The following is a 16,800-nucleotide window of genomic DNA, read 5'->3' as shown; positions in this document are numbered from 1 at the left end:
TTTGTCTGGTTGATTGGTTGGTTGATTTGGTTTGGTTTGGGGTTTTTGTTTGTTTATTTGTTGGGTTGGTTGGTTTGGTTTGTCTGGTTGATTGATTGGTTGATTTGGTTTAGTTTGGGGTTTTTGTTTGTTTATTTGTTGGGTTGGTTGGTTTGGTTTGTCTGGTTGATTGGTTGGTTGATTTGGTTTGGTTTGGGGTTTTTGTTTGTTTATTTGTTGGGTTGGTTGGTTTGGTTTAATTGGTTGGTTGCTTGATTTTGGGGTTTTGTTTGCTTGTTTGTTGGGTTGGTTGGTTTGGTTTGATTGGTTGGTTGGTTGCTTGATTTGGTTTGATTTGTTTGTTTGTTTGGTTGGTTGGTTGATTGGTTGGTTGGTTTGGCTTGTTTTTTTGACTGGAATATCTCCACGGGAATGTTTTGCACCCTGATTTCTGACACTGCACATTCCACCCTTTCTTTGGTTAGGCCCAGAGATTACCAAGCTATGCCCTCTGTGTGTTTAATTAATGACTGTGCCCCTGTGCCACACTTCTTACCATTATCACTCATTGTTGCATCCTGAGAAATTAAGCCACTTGTCAGAAGTGTTTATCTAGGAGCACATGGGCCCTCACTGAGTTCCTGGGGAGCATTCTTATCAGCAAAGGCCACAAGCTTTGCAGCATAGGTGGACGTTTTTTTTTGTCATAGTGATGGTTGTTTGAAGCAAGGTCTCATGCCATAGCCCATGCCTTCCCTCTCTGTCTCAGTTTCCCCAGTGCTGGGACTAAAAACCAGTGCCACCGCACCCTGTGCCACCCAGTGCCACCGCACCGAGCTTTGTGAACTGACGATTTTAACAGCTACCAAGGAACATGTTTGCCTGCATTCTGACCCAAAATATTGGATCCACCAGACTGGAGAGCTTTTTTCTTCACCCAGAATTAGAGTCATAGCATGAATCTAATAGTGTGACTCGGAAGGCCTGACCATACTGTTCCCAGGAGAAAGGTGACACTCACAAGTCTGGCGTGGACGGGGACCAGTGCATCAACGTGGATCTGCTGACTCAAGCAACAGCCTCTCGGCCGCTCTCACTAACTGTCACTTCATCAGAGCATGAGCAAAAGGGCCCCTAGGGTCCCTGGGATGCTTGCAAAGAGCACCGGCTTGTCAGCCAGCAGAACAGCATCCACCTCTGGCTCCATGCCAGTCAGTTAGCCGTTGGTGAGAATGAATGATGCTTCCTCTGATTGGTTTGGGGTTTTTCTTGCTTGCTTGGAGACTCGATGTTGCAGCCTAAGTTGCCCTCAAACTTACAAGGCTAAGCAGTGGTTGCCTTCCTGAAACTGCAGGCTTGGGCCATCAGACTGGGTGGGAACTGCTTCCTAAAGTTCCAGACTCCCAAATGTCAAAGAAGGAATGCTTTTCAAGCTGTGGTCTGAGAGCCTTTAGTCACCTCTGTTAATTTGCGGGGAGAAGTGGTATTAAAGAAGAGGTGTTCTGTCCAAACCACCTTGACTCCCCACACACATCCTCTCAAACCCCATCTGACCTCCCTCAGTGTCCCCTCCATGCATCAGGATTGTATTTAACACTGGCCCACCGTGACCCACCTAAGAAGGCTTTGCCATTTCAAGCTAGTTACCTGAGATTCTCCAGGCCTTGGGGGGAAAAGGCTTGCTGATAAAGACAGCCTACAAAAGCGGTGTTCTTCCAGAGTAAAGGGTCTCAGGTACCTCTTGTCCTGCAGGTCCCTCTCAGAAGGAAGGGAAGCAGCCAGGAGGATACTTGAGGACCAATGGTATGGATCCCAAAGAGCAGAATCTGGCTCGTGGTTCCTGGGACATGGTCACATAACTCCTCTACTTTCTTCTCGTCCTCACCTGCTTTCCACATCCACTGACATCGTGACATTCCTGTGGCAATCAGCTGAAGGCTTTTTCCCTGAGAGTGCTTCAAAGGGGAAGAGAGGCCAAGATGGGCCCCTCTACCTCACCGGTGGACAGGTTACCCTGCATGGCACAGATCCCCATCAGCATATAGGACCTCCTCATTCTGGGACCGTGGAGGAGAACACCCCCACCCCAGTCTGCTGCCTGAAGCCTGGGACACTCTTCTGCCAGGACTCCACCGGGCAGGGCCCAGCTTGGCTGCCCGCCTGGGCTGCCGTATCGATTCTTTTGGCTCCTTTTTGCTGGGGATATCAATCTAGCGGGTTCCCGGGATGGCTGTGTTTTAACCTCTCACCCTGGTCTAGACTCTGTCGGCTCCTGCTGTCCCTCGGCCAGAAGGAGATGGAGGCCCCGAGCCTCTTGGGCAGGCTCTGGAGCCAGCGGATTTCCAGGAACTGAAGCTGGGATCGCCTGGCGGCTCCGCAGCCCGCCAACCTGCCTCTCTCCAAACCGGCCGGTGAATTATTAAAGATGCAATTTCCTCTCGTCTTTCCAGTAAAATTGCTCCCTGTACCGTGAGTTGCAGTCTTCCTGTCACCGGCCAGCTGGGGTCTTGGCAGAACTGTCATTCACCCCAGACTAGGGCATAGGGAACTGGGGTCTTGGAATATTGTTGCCTTTTGATTGACAGCACAAGTGAAGGAAACCCAGAGCGATCCAAGCAACCAGTCCCGGGGTAGCCCCGCAGCCACCAGCAGAGCTGGGCTGTGACCCTGTGTTCCAAACAGGGCTTCCCCTTCTCTACCTGCAGAGTCCCCACACCGGGTCTACTGGCACATACACTCCCTGGTGAGAGTTGGGTCAAGTTCCCTGTATATCGATCTGGTCTCCAAGTGTGATTTACAGTCTGCTCCTTATTTACCGCCAGGTCCCCCACCACAGCCGCTTAGCTAGGTAAAGCCGTCACTGTTAGCGCCCCTCATCTGGATTTATTGTTTTGGCTTTTGCTGTTTACTGCCAGTGGTCATAACGGGGGCTAAGAGCAGGAGTTCCATGTATGTTCTCTGTGACTATATGGCCCTGTGCCCAGGTGCTGCTCCTAAAAGCCTTGCGCTGGCTGACTTTGTCTAGGTGCCCCTTTTGTTTGTGAGTGGGAATTCTGTATGTGAGAGACAATCCTGTGTGTGAGAGACAGTTTTGTGAGAGGAAGAGGATTCTGTGAGAGAGGGGGTTCTGTGTGTGAAAAAGTTCTCTGTGTGAGAGACAATTCTGTGTGTGAGAGGATTCTGTGTGAGACAATTCTGTGTGAGAGACAATTCTGTGTGAGAGACAATTCATTGTGAGAGGATTCTGTGTGACAGAGAATCTGTGTGTGAGAGACAATTTTGTGAGAGGAAGAAGATTCTGTGAGAGAGAGAGGGTTTTGTGTGTGAAGTAGTTCTCTGTGTGAGAGACAGTTCTGTGTGTAAGAGAAATGATTCTGTACACGAGAGACAAGTCTGTGTAAGAGACAATTCATTGTGAGAGAGAGAGGATTCTGTGTGAGAGACAATTCAAGAGAGAATTTTGTGTGTGAGAGACAATTCTCTGTGAGTGAGAGACAATTCTGAGTGATAGAGAATTCTCTGTGTGAGAGAATTTGTGTGTGAGTAACAGTTCTCTGTGTGAGAGACAATTCTGAGTGAGAGAGACAATTCTGAGTGAGAGAGACAATTCTGTGTGAGAGATAATTCTGTGTGAGAGACAATTCTGTGTAAGAGACAATTCTGTGTGAGAGACAATTCTGTGTGAGAGACAATTCTGTGTGAGAGAAACAATTCTGTGTGAGAGAGACAATCCTATGTGTGAAAGAGACAATTCTGTGTGAGAGAGACAATTCTGTGTGAGAGAGACAATTCTGTGTGAGAGAGACAATTCTGTATGAGAGACAATTCTGTGTGAGAGACAATTCTGTGTGAGAGAGAAAGAATGGCTGTTGGCGGGTATGTTTAAGAAACAAAGAGTGGGGGGTTTGGGGATTTAGCTCAGTGGTAGAGCGCTTGCCTAGCAAGCTCGAGGCCCTGGGTTCAGTCCTCAGCTCTGGAAAAAAAAAAAAAGACAAAAAAACAAAAGAAACAAAGAGTGGGAATTTTATGGGAGAGAAATAGTAAGCTCATAAAAGTAATGTCCATGAGTGGACACGCTGGCTCTGGAGTAGCAGAGCTTTTTCTACAGCCCCCAGACACAGAAAGCCAGGCAGGCCGTGAAGAAGAAGGTTTCCCATAGCTTCTACCTTTGAGGAGGGACTTGTGGCTCCTTCGTCATGCATCATATCAAGGATGGAGTGGACTTGTGAATTCTCACTCACCTGACACCAGGCTTGGCTTGGTGGTCTCTCTCAGAGGCAGGCGACTCAACAAATACACCACTCGCCGATAGGATGGCTTTCCTGTCAGCAGCTACTGAGGTGGCTGGCAGGGAACCCTCTGAAGTGTGACAGCCACCTAAACTTGAAAGCTCTGTGGAGAATTCCTTGGAGAACTCTGGCATTGGCCACTTCTATGCTGAGTGTGCCAGAAGGTCCTCATTCTGGATGTCCCCAGCAATTGGGGAAATCACTGTGTGGCAGGGAAATGCTGACAAATGCTTGGGCCCTTGGCCCTTTGTGGAATCTCTGGGGCTCTTTGGGGATCTGGGGAGAAGCATGGGTCTTTTTTCTAAAGAAATGGTTCACGGGAACCAGATAGGGGTGCCTCCTCAGGGGCTCTGCCAGAGTTATGCAGCTGAGCATGCTTGCAGCTAACCAGCAAACTGAGTACAGGGACCCAGGAGAGGGGGTGGGGCTCAGGGGAGGAGGGAATGAAGGAGCTGAAGGGGGTTGTGGCCTCATGGGAAGAACAACATTGTCGACCAACCAAATCCTCCACAGCTCCCATGGACTAGATCACCAACCACTGAGCACACATGGAGAGGCCCATGGCTCCAGTTGCATATGTAGCAGAGAATAGCAGTGTCTGGCATCAGTGTAAGAAGAGGCCTTTGGTCCAGTGAGGGCACGTTTTTTCCCAATGTAGAGGAAGCCAAGGCACTGAGGTGGAGAGGGTGATTAGGAGCTAGTGCGCCTTTGTAAAGACAAGTAGAGGAGGGGAGGGGAACGGAGTGGGCAAAGGGGCTAACATTTCAAATGTAAACACAGAGAGTATCTAATAAAAAAAAATTAAGAAAAAAGGGTTCCACCCTTGTAGATCTCTCCTCTAATCTTAAAAGCTTCCCATTCCTCCATTCAGTGTGGGCCTCCCGGCCCCAGTGAAATGCAACAGAGCCCCTGGCGCCAAGGTAGCCTGAAACTGATTGCAAGTCCCCATCCCCCATCCCAGATGATCCAGAATTCAGTTTACTGAAAACAAGGAAAAAGCATGTGCCTGTAATCTTGGGAAGCAGACAGTCAGAGGGGTAGAGAGCTAGAGAGGCCAACCTGGGCTACATGGTGAGACCATCTTTAATCAATCAAGGGCTGAGAAACTTCCTACAAAGCTCTGGGTTAGATTCTCTAGTACAAAAAACAAAAAAAAGAGGAATAAATGAATTGCCTCCTTACCTGTGATGTGGTAGTAGAGGTGGTAGAGGGATGGAAAGCATTTAAATTGTCCTTGAAGAGCATATTGGTGAGCTGAAAGTGCAAGAAAGAGGATTAGATGTTTAAGGTCATCTTTGTTTATATACCGAGTTTGAGGCCAGGCTGGACTACCTGAAACACTATCTTAAAAAAAAAAAAAGAAATTACAAATTATAAGAGTTCATAAATATTTTGCCAGTTGGATTCAAGAGAGCTGAATCGACTCATTTTTCCGTCCCAAAACAAGAGTGGTAGACCTCCAGGACATCCAGGTTCATGGAACTATGACTTTTCCACGTTAGCAAAATGTACCAGATATATCAGGCTACAGGAGCTTATGGGTAAAACCAGGAAGGGGGGAAGGGTAGCAGCACATATGGGTGTTTGGCAGGTCCAGATACTGATCTTTAAAATAATTGTGATTCTTATGTTAAAGGGGTGTAGAAAATAAAGAATTTAAAAAGAACTGGAAACCAGCCAGGCATGGTAGTGGTATTCTTTAATCCCAGCCCTTGAGCGGCAGAGGAAGGTAGATTTCTGAGTCTGAGGCCAGCCTGGTCTACAGAGCAAATACCAGGACAGCTAGGGTCATGCAGAGAAACCTTGTCTTAGAAATGAAAAAATAAATGGAAACCTGTAAAGACGGCAAATAGAACTATAGAAATAAAAACACAACCATAATGTAATGGGTAGGTTATTCAGCAAATGAGATGAAGTTAAGAGAGGATTAGGAAACCAGAGAGCAGGCTGGAGAGATGGCTCAGCGGTTAGAGCACTGACCGCTCTTCCAGAGGCCCTGAGTTCAATTCCCAGCTACCACATGGTGGCTCACAACTATCTGTAATGGGATCTGATGCTTTCTTCTGGTGTGTCTGAAAACATCTACAGTGTACTCATAAATAAAATAAATAAATCTTAAAAAAAAAAAAGGAAACTGGAAAGCAGGGTATTGTAAAATATGAAACACAGTAACGCAATAAAAAATATGGACATAAAAGTATCATAGTCACATCAGAAAAATCCCTAAACTCACCCCTATACAGCCCTTCTTGTGTAGTCTATATATATACTACAAGCAATAATGAACCCTATAGAATAAAGAGTATAATGTACTTAAAACGTTTTACTTCCAAAAGCTAAAGAGCACGGGAGTCCTGGGTACTGGATGTGTTACTGTTATGGCTCCCTGGTGAATCAGAATTTAGACAACAGCGTGGTGGAACCCTGCACCTGCCTCCCGTCATCTTAGAAACGAAAAATACTGCAGTGTCGTCACGAGGATCCAACAAGTGTGTGTTCTGGGCACCAGGCGCTGCTTAAAGGACAGTGAGGGGAAACTGGCTAGACTCAGGAGAAGCAGGCTCTACAGAAGTGTCTCTGTTCCTGCTTTCAGGTTCTCCACCTCACTTCAGTTAGGCCCCAAACCTCCCCTCCATTCCCTTGTGGATGTTTGGTGATGTTTTCTGGGAATACAAACATCTTTTCACTACAGATCGGCCACTGGAAAACAGACCAAAGAAATAACCCTACCCAAGCCCAGTCTGCTGATCTTTTCATTTATCTATTAGGGTTACCTAAGGGAGTATGCATGGCTCAAAGGAAACCACATCACCAAAACCAAACCAAACAAAACCCAACACAAGCAATGGCTTTGGTTCTGTACAACAGAGTAGGATTCTGGTTCTTCCAGGTCTCTAGGAGGAGAAGGGAGAGGGAGGGTTTCATGTTATCTAGCCTACATGCTAGAAGTCACGAGGCAGGAAGACACCAGATGTACTTCAAGGTTTTCTTAAGCCTGGGCATCAGAGGAGTTGGGCTTTGTACACAGCTGCAAAGGGGAGGGAGGGGACTCTCAGAACTGCAAAGTCAGAGCAGGTCTCTGTATCCTTGAGAGACTGGAGGGAGGGCTTGGCCTGATCTGGGGGAGAAAAGAAGGCTGACTAGAGGATGTGTGATCTAACACCCTACCTTGCCCCTATTTAAAATAGCTTCTATGGTGTCTCGCATATCACCATCTCTGTCGATTTGAATCTGGAGGTGGCGACACTCTGTTAAGGTTTTGAAATGAAATGTCTCCCGAAGACTCCTACTTTGAAGACTTGGTCCTGACTTGGTGGCACTAATTTTGAAGGTTTTGGAAATTTGGGGATATGGAAGGACCTATTCGAAGACAGTGGGTCTCTAGGGGTATGTCATGGGGATATGCTACCCCTGAGCATTTCCCTGCCACTGTCATCTCAGTGACATCACCCTCCTCTCCCACGATAGACCGAATCTTTTGAAACTGTGAGCCAAATGAATCTTTTCTCCTTTGGGTTGTCTATGCCACATAATTTAGACACCACAAATAGAAAGGAAACTAATAACACAGGCGTACTTCACAGAATGCTTTCTTCGCTCTTGTGCTGTTGAGAAAAGGTGTACAGAAGCAAGCATAAAACGTACCAGGGGTGCTGAGTGTACCCTGGACACATACAGAGGATCAAAGGGAGACTATATTGCAAGAGAGGGTCCCTAAGGTCCCTCTGTCAAAGTAACACAAAGCACTGAAGGAAAGGTGACACTAGCCAGGAGGAGAGAGGTGACAGATAGATAGATAGATAGATAGATAGATAGATAGATGGATGGATGGATGGATGGATGGATGGATGGATGGATGGATAGATAGACAGAGAGAGAGATAAATAGATAGACAGAGAGATAGATAGATAGACAGACAGACAGACAGAGATAGTTGACAGACAGACAGACAGACAGAGAGACATGGGTATTCATATATATGAGGAAGAGGATACTCTAAGAGCCCTCAAGAGAGAGTTTATTACCTTTTCAAAGTAGGAGATTTTATTTGTGATATTTGTGTTTGTTTGTTTTCTAAAGCAAGTTGTCTCTTACGATTTAATAATATAAATCAAGGCTTTAAACTGTGCATACTCTGACCCACAAGCACAATTAGGAACTAAGACACTGGAAAAATATTGTATATATATATTTACATAAAAGGATATTGATTAGGGAAATCTTAAAAAAAAAAAAAGAAAAAAAGAAAGAAAGGCAAATGTTCAACAATGGGGAAATGGTTAAGTTAAATTAAGGTCATCCATACTGCTCAAATTACTTTATCAGCCTTTGGCCAAGGTCAAGAATAGCATCTAAGCCAGGCAGTTGGATACAAGCCTTTAGTTCCAGTTCATTTAAGGAAGAGGCAGTAAATCTCCGAGTTCAAGGTCAACCTGGTCTAAAGAATGAGTTCCAGGACAGCCAGAACCACACAGGACTACCTTGTCCTGAAAAAACAAACAAAACATAACAAAACATCATTTTGTAAAGAAAAAATATACTGGTGTATAAAAAATATATAAATGTCAAATTATGGACAGTAATTATTAATAAATGATGATATGGTTAACTGTTGATGCCTTTTTCATTTAAAATATTTTATGCATAGATATATGGGGGTGTGCACACATGATCACAGGTGCCTGTACAGGCCAGAGGCACAAGAGCCTAGGACTGTAAGTGTTATCTGCTGCCTGATATTGCAGAGAACAAATGTGTATTGTATGGACAAATCACCTGCCAATTAAAAAGCCTATGGCCTATGGCTTAGACAGGAAATAGAGGTGGGATATCTGGGAGGAGAAAGAATTCTGGGAAAGATGAGGCAAAAGGAGAAAGGGAGCAAGGAGTCACCAAAAAGATGTGCGGAGGTGAAGGACAGCACCTGAGCACAGGTGACCATGTGACAGGATGCAGGCTAGAATAAATAGGATAGTTTATGTTATATATTTTAAGGTTCAGAGAAGAGCTTAGCTATATGGCCAAGGTATTTGTAAATATATTTTGAGTCTGAGTCTTATTTCTGGGAGTGCAGGGCTGGAAGGAAGAACCAGACCAAACTTCTACCTGATATAAATGCTACGAAATGGACCCAAGTTCTCTGGAAGAACATCAAGTGCTCTTAACTGCTGAACCATCTCTCCAGGCCCTTAGAGTTTGTTTGTTTGTTTATTTATTGCATGTCTGTGTCTAAGGCTTTTGTACTGAGTATATATGGTATTACTTTTTAGCTTATGAATACTAGTCAAAAGTCCAGATGCTGGGGAGCTCTTTTGTAAACTCAGCACGCAGAAGGCAGGAGCCGAGTCCAAGGTCAGCCTGGCCTATATACCCAGATTGTGTCTCAAACACAAACAACAACAAATAGTAATCAGTATACTTAACTCTTTCTAACACTATATGCCATGAGTAGATCTTTGATTAGTGTCTACTTTGTACCGGCTGCTTGGATGGTAACTATCAGTAAGAAATCAACAGGTTCCTTCCATATTGGGGAATGAGAGAAAGTCAGATAGAGAATTGAAGGTCTCATCAACCTCCATCTGGATGGAGACAGAAAGTATGAGACATGACCACCACCCACCAGTGGGAAGAGCAATGTGAGAAAGACATTAATTCTTAGGGACAGTTGATTTCCACATAACACTCAGAGTATGCTGTCCCCTTGGAAGTGTCAGATAATGTGCCAAGGAGCTACAACTGAAGGATGATTACCTTTGTTCAGCTCCTGAGATGCTGGTGACAGAGTCTGCATCCCAAGGAAGAGAGGAGAATGGCCAGAAACTCAACAGGCAGAAGTAAGGGGAAGCAGAGAGAGAGACCCAGAAAGGGAGGGGAGAGAGAGAACACAGCCTAGTAGTTGGGTAGAGTTTCACAAAGACCTGAGGCTCCCCAGGGAGGAGGGAAAGATGGTGGGAAAACCCAGTGGAGGCAAACATGGTCTTCCCCCTCCTAGTTCTTGGCTGACTGTGGCTGCCTCCTGGAAAAGCAGAGTCTTCAGGAAGCATGGGCACCCACAAGAGTTGAGCCTTAAGTCCTTAGAGGACACCTAGGACAAAGAAAAGCATGTGATGTGTCCCATGGCAGACTTTGGGGATCTGCCATAAACTATGGGTCTCTGCTATCCTGTCCTCTCAAGCAGACACCGTGTTCCTGGGGCCTTCTCTCCTCTTCAAGGGGACCACCGCCCCCAGAGCAGGCTGCGCTCACGCCTGCATCGCGCCTGCGCCTGCACGCTCAGCACCGGTCCTCACGCCTTGGCCCTCGTGGCGTGACAGTCTCCCTTCCCAGGCATTCCACTGTGCTTAATGCAGCGCTGTACTTGTTAAAAGAGTAAATTTAGCTTTTATTGGGAGAAGCGGCAGGGTTTGGTCAGAGAGGATAAGGCGGGGCCTGAGATGCCATGGCAACCTCAGTCCCTTAGGGCCAGGCTGGGAGGATCCTGTTCCTCTCCTTCCTCACCTGCTTCCACCTTCCCTCATCTCCTCACATTGCTGAGCAGGAGCTGAAGGTATGACGAGATGAGAGAGAGGGGGACAAGCAGGACCAAATATCTGCTCATCCCTCTCAGACTTCATATGGGAAGTGGGTGGAGTAGCCAGCAAGGCTTTCCCAGAGATGGAAGAAAGGAAACTGTCTCAAGGCTGCCCAGAAATATTTGCCCCTTTATGTATTCTAAAGACAGGACCAGATAAGCAGAGATCAAGATCTGTTCTCAAGCCTTCCTGATGCCGGAACCCTTTAATACAGTTCCTCATGTTGTGGTAATTCCCCCAGCCTTAAAATTATTTTTGCTGCTACTTTATAACTGTAATTTTGCTACTGTTGTGAATCGTAATGTAACTATCTGTTTTCATTTGTTCTTTGGCAACCCCTGGGAAAGGGCTGTTCGGCCCCCAAAAGGGGTCATGCAATTCACAGGTTGAGAACCACTGTCCTAAAGAGCCCCCAGATTCCAGAACAGTGGAGGACTTGAAAGAGAGCACCAAGGGATGCTATGAACCACCTCTGTGTCTCTACCTAACAGATGACTCAGGGGCAAAAAGGAAACGAAGAAGCCCCGACTTCCCAGCTGTGCTGACACCGTCCCCCAATTTCCAGTAATGATACAGTATTGAGCCAGGCGTGGTGGCACACGCCTTCAATCCCAGCACTCCGGAGGCAGGCATGTCTCTATTAATTTGGGGCCAGCCTGGCCTACAAAGCAAGTCCAGAATAGCCAGGAGTTTGATAGTACTATATCTACAAGCAGTTCCTCAAGGCGCTGTGTCAGGTCAAAGACAGGAAGGAATGAGGGTCTGGGGCTTGCGATCAGAGCACTATGAGAAAATGTTGGCTACACAAACCCTGCGTGAAATAAAAGGCAGCCTAGCCCAGGGCCTGCACTTGGTGCCCTAAGGGCTGTGTCTTGTCTGTAGCAAGCAGGTGGTGTCACCCACCTCAGAGTTCTGTGGGCTGGAGAGACAGCAGGGTTGCTGACCTCAGCCAGAAGTCTGCTTCTGCCCAGAGTCTGCCTTCTCCTCTCCTCAGCCTGACCAGCTCTGGCTGAGTACCATGCTGGAGGGAAGCTGTCCTCTGGCAAGTGGGAAACCCGGCCCAGGCCTGGGAGCCTCACCAAGCACATGTGGGGCAAGTGTCAGCCCAATGAGCTGCCTTTCGGAACACTGAATAGTCATGACATAGCATGATACAGCACCAGCAGTGTTCTGAGGGGTACTGGGCTCAACACAGATCTAGGTACAGGCACTTAGGGCAGGTTCCTCTGCTTCTGAGATGATGTCTTATGTGCCAAACTGTCCTATGGAAGAGCATTGGAGACAAGGAACAGCAGCTTACCACCACATGCCCCTTTAGGCTGGTAGGCACCAATCCATGCTCCCCATCGGGCTTACCCCAACACTGCTCCATAGGATAAAAATATCAAAACACAACCCACCAACCACCCCACAGACTTGTTCACTCAAGAAAGACTTCTACCCGATTGCTAAGGTCACTGACACCTCAGGTCATGAACTATGCCTTCTCCCCAACCCCCATAGGCAGCTGTCCCATACTCTGACAAGCTGTGTATCAGTTTATCTCCTCTCTGAAGGTGATACTGTGTTTCTGGTGGTGATCTGGCCCTAGGAAGCATTCACAGTATCTGCCTACTTCTCCCTGGTGTATGATCTTAGACAAGAAACCTCACTGCTCCACAGAGGAATGGTGGGATTCGGAGACCCCCATGGGTTAGAAAGATATTCCAGATCTTTTCTTAGTTAAAGGGAGGGGACAAAAGTGGGTCCCTGCTTGTTATATAAATAAATCAGCCCGGCACAGAGCCTAGGCCCTAATAGAAATATACCCCAATAATAACCTGTTAGTCAAAGTAAGGGGCTTTCTCGGAGAGCCGAATGACCCAGCACTAAAGGAATGCTAGTGGGTCATGAAGTAGAGAAGAACCTGGGCTTGAGAGGAAGGAACACAACTGTTTCTGGTCCTCAAACCATAATTGGCCATCTGGACCACACTGGCTGTAAAGAATGTCACCTACAGAACAATCTAGGACGGTATCCTTGTCCTCAAAGAGAACTTAGCAAATGCCAGCCAGCCCTACTACATTTTGTCACCAGGATCCCTGTGAGGCCAGCCTTGCTGTACCCATTTGTCAGTGAAGGCCCAACGAGGCTCAGACAATTTTATCTTGTTCCAAAGACCTTCCTTCCATCACTGTCCCAAACATAACATACCCATGGTGCCTCCCCTTGACCCACAGCATGGTATGTGGATGTGACCAGAATGCAGGTTCTTGTCATTTAGTATCAGGAAGATCTGCAGGCGTCATCAGCAGTACTGAGGCTTCCTGACTGGCATCCATGATCCAGGGTAGAAGATGGGAGACTAGCAGGGCCCGGATCGTCCCAGCCCGCAGAAACAAGGGACAGAGAAGAAACGGGCCACTGAAGGCACAGAGATTAATGACCAAGGCTAGAAGGTGAGCTACTGAAGGTAGAGACAGCCATTCTATGGCAGACCAAGCTTCAGCACCAGCTCTGAGGCCCAGACCAGACTCCACTGGTTACAGTTGCCTTATTTGTGAGGCTAGTTCTGGTCTTTTCCTTCATGTTAGAACTCAGTGGTTTAAAAGGATTTGCTAAGGGGCTAGAGGCATGGAATAGCAGTTAAGAGTTCTGTGTTTTTCCAGAAAACCCAGGCTCTATTTTCAGCCCCCACCGTGGGAACTCACAACTGTCTGTTAACTCTAGACTAGTACCTGATGCCCTCTTCTGGCCTCTCTGGGTACTGCTTACACATGGTGCACAGACACTCATGCAGGCAGAACACAAATACATATGAAAAATAAGTGAGATTAAATAATGTCATGAGCAGGACATGGTGTGCTTGGCCTGGTGTGTGATAACTTGTCACTATAGGATACAGCTGTGAAGCTGGAGCCAGCCAACCCTTAGGGGACCTGGAGATAGGGACAGGCTAGCAGGCCCTGGGACTGTGTCCATTCAGGGTGATGAGGAAGGGCCCATTGCAGAGGGCACACTGGAAAGACTGCCATTCCAGAAGGCTCAGTGCTAACCCCCTACTCCACTATTCCCCTGGAGCTAGGGCTCTGTTTAGGAATATCCCGTGGCCACACCTCCCAGGCAGATTCTGGGGAGAGGAGCACAGAGACATCTGTGCAGCCAGAGACAGTGCCCAGCAAGGAAGTGGGCCTGAGATTACAGGCCAGTGCACCACGCCATCCACACAGTACACACTCGCTGGGGAAGGTGCCAGCATGGGCCCAGTGAAGGGGAAGAACACACTTCCCCGAAATCCTGCCAGCCAGCACCATGTCCCAGCTTGTTGACCGGGTGATGCCATAATTACAGTTTCAATCACAGATTAATAATAAGTCGTTTTTCCAACCGAGGAGGCAGGTCTGCACTGGAAAAGGGCCCCAAAGGGCCGTCGCTTCTGCTATCTGAGGCTGCTGGCCTCTGTTTGATGTGTTGGGTTTTTTTTTTTTCCTCCCAAGCCGAGATTTTTTCTAAGGACGTTTACAGCAACCACCACCACCCAAATAATGACATCTTTGCCTGCTCCACTGGCCTCAGATGGGGATGGAACCAGCTTCACAGGAGGCATCTGCCTGTGTGTACCTGTATGTGCATGTGTGTAAGAGTTACCTGTGTCTCAAAAGGTGGGGGTGAGTGCACACGTGTGCTAATACTATGTAAGCACACTCCTCCACCACCCCCAGGGGTACTGTGTCAGAAGACCAGGGAAGTCAGAGGCAATTTGTGACTCCTCAAAGTGTCCCTGAAGACAGCTTTAGGGTATAGCAAAGACCTGGCTGTAAGGGAGGCCTGGGACCCTGTCTGCATGCAATGGCTGTGCTCCCTCGGGGCTAGTATGAAGTTGATGTTAATAACCAAGCAAGTGTATTCTGAGTTTTCACATTCTTTTCTGTTCTCCTTTATCTTGGTGGCCTGACTCTCATGATCTCTCTGAAGGAAGATAGGGCAGGCCTCAGTACACTCCCTGACCTCACATGGAAATAGGGACCACGGGGAAGGAGACCTGCTTGGGAGACACAGTTCTGGATGACAAAAGTCACTATGGTTAGACCCCCTCAGATGTTCCCAATGCCACACTTGGTCTTGAGCCTTGCCTCAGCATCACAGACTCCCAGCTACACCACATGCTCTCTATGGGGGGGGGGGTCTAGTCCCAAGGTCCTGGGGCAGGTAGAGTTATTAGTCCCAGCTCCCCTCAAAGACAAGGGAATTCCTGGGCTTTAGGGAACTGACATGTGACTGTGTTGACTAGGCTTCCGAGTGCCCAGATCTGCATCTCAGCATCACCGTGGACCAGCCACACCCGTTTTTCCTGAACCCAGCTTCTCATAGGACCATAATTCTGTCTGCTCATTCCTCTCCACCAAGCCTGTTCAGTGATTTTTTTTTTTTAAACAACACTGTGAGTGTGGCCCCACCCAGCAAACCCCAGAGGAGGCTAGGAGCCAAGATGAAGGTAAGAAGGAAGGGTTCATGGGTATGGCTTACTACTAGGTCCTGCCTGCCCCCAGGTCTCCTGGTTCCCAGTGTCTGGAAGGCAGGCCCATCCTCCCTCCAGAGCTGAGAGACCGCCCCACTGCTCCCCCAGCTGAGCTGTCTGACTGCCATGCAGTTCAAAGCGATTGGAGGCAACATCTAATTACGGGCAGGTGGAGCATGTCTTGGAGGCGGGGTATGAGTCAGGGCCAGGGCCCTGTCTGAGCAGCCAGCCCCTCAGAGCCTCTGCTCCTGTCAATGGAGCTGGAGGGAGGAGCAGGAACCTTGGCTGGGCTTTGCTTGAAGGAACCCCACCAAGAGCCCCTTCCTGTGGAGGCCTGCGGAGATCTGTTAGTATGCGTGTCTAAGCGGACACTAAGTATAAAATGATCTAGAGTCATCTTCCACACCACGCCATACCTCTTCAGGGCTCCTTCCTGGCCAGGATTCCTAATCGTTGGCTCCATGGCCAATACAATTCTCCCTCTTCTGTCTAGCTTGGGAGCTTTTAAGCCACTGTTCAGCCCGTCCCTGATGTCCTAAGCGATGTTTGGTGAGTGTTCGAAATGAACAAAAGCTAGGCTCACAGATGCCAGGCTGGTGAACCCCTTTCTTCGGCTCCCTTGAGATGTAATTTAAACTGAAGGAGCTTCCTGCTGAGTGAAGACAGAGCCTCTGGCAACCAGAGCTGGAGCTGGGCCTCCTCCTTCCTATGTCTTCAGGAATCCTGATGTGCCTGTAGTACTCATGAGGGGCTCTGCACATTGGAGCTCAGCAGATCCGATGATAGGGGAGACTTGGTCAGGACAATGAGGGAATCTTATATTCTGTTTTTCCTTTTGTTGTGATGGGGATCAAATCCAAGGCCTAGAACATGCTCGACATGAGTTCTACTGTGGAACCACTCCACTGATGGCATTTAATTTATTTTGTTTTTAATTAATGTATGCATATTAGGGCTGGTACACATGACTGTGGCCCTTGGAGAATAAAGATATCAGCTACTCCTAGACCTGAATGCTGGGAACTCAACTCCAAGCTTCTGAAAGAGCTCTCTATGCTCTTAGTAGCTAAGCCATTGGCAACTTTTTTTTTTTTTCAGAATAGATGGTTTTAGTGGGGCAGCGGTGGCACACACCTTTAGTCTCAGTGCTCAGAAAATAGAGACAGGCAGGTTTCTGAGTTCAAGGTCAACCTGGTCTACCAAGAGAGTTCCAAGACAGCTAGGGCTACACAGAAAAACCTTATCTCAAACTAACAAACAACAAACAAGCACAGACCATGGGTTAAACTCACTTTAGCCCCAGCACTCAGGAGGAAGAGGCAGAGAGATCTCTGAGTCTGGGGCCAGCCTGGGCTACAGAACAAGGTCCAGGACTAGACAGAGAAATTCTGTCTTAAAAAACCAAACCAGGGGGCTGGAGAGATGGCTCAGAGGTTGAGAGCACTGACTGCTTTTCCAG

This window comes from Micromys minutus (assembly GCF_963924665.1).
Source record: "Micromys minutus genome assembly, chromosome: 8".
NCBI classification, from domain to species: domain Eukaryota; kingdom Metazoa; phylum Chordata; class Mammalia; order Rodentia; family Muridae; genus Micromys; species Micromys minutus.
This window is presented reverse-complemented; position numbering follows the sequence as displayed.